Source organism: Penaeus monodon, chromosome 27 (assembly GCF_015228065.2).
Source record: "Penaeus monodon isolate SGIC_2016 chromosome 27, NSTDA_Pmon_1, whole genome shotgun sequence".
In the NCBI taxonomy this organism is placed as follows: domain Eukaryota; kingdom Metazoa; phylum Arthropoda; class Malacostraca; order Decapoda; family Penaeidae; genus Penaeus; species Penaeus monodon.
The window spans coordinates 19,937,483-19,937,868 of record NC_051412.1 but is presented as its reverse complement, the minus strand read 5'-3'; the positions used below and the strand labels follow the sequence as shown (position 1 = coordinate 19,937,868).

The 386-nt window shown below is 43.0% G+C and overlaps 1 long non-coding RNA gene across 1 annotated transcript in view; it reads right to left on the bottom strand.

The window, feature by feature from the left end:
* LOC119590366 overlaps positions 1–386 on the bottom strand; it is a 32,690-nt gene that overhangs the window by 1,125 nt on the left and 31,179 nt on the right. The gene's annotated exons all lie outside the window — the stretch shown is intronic.

Below are 386 nucleotides of genomic sequence, written 5' to 3'. Positions count from 1 at the left end.
CTGACGTCGGTGGTGGCGTGTTCTGGGACGATTAGACATATGAAACACCTACCGCCCATATAAAAAGGGGGGCATACGTAATTGGAGGATTAAATCAAACCAAGAACGAGCGATTAACAGAGTCAACATTTATACCCTCCTGATCAATGGTAAGTGAGCCTCATTTTCCATAAACAAGCGGCTCGGCCAACTGTGTACATCGAGTCTAAAGTAGTTTACGCTGCAGACGGCTACAAAGAAAACGTAATGTTTATGCGCACCATGTGTACATGAATAAAATATATGCGGTAGCCAAAACACTAAAAATGTTTACGTAACTGAGGAAGTGTTTTTTTTACGTGGGTATGTGCTGCTTATGTTTGTGTGCGGGTGTCTGTCTACCATGC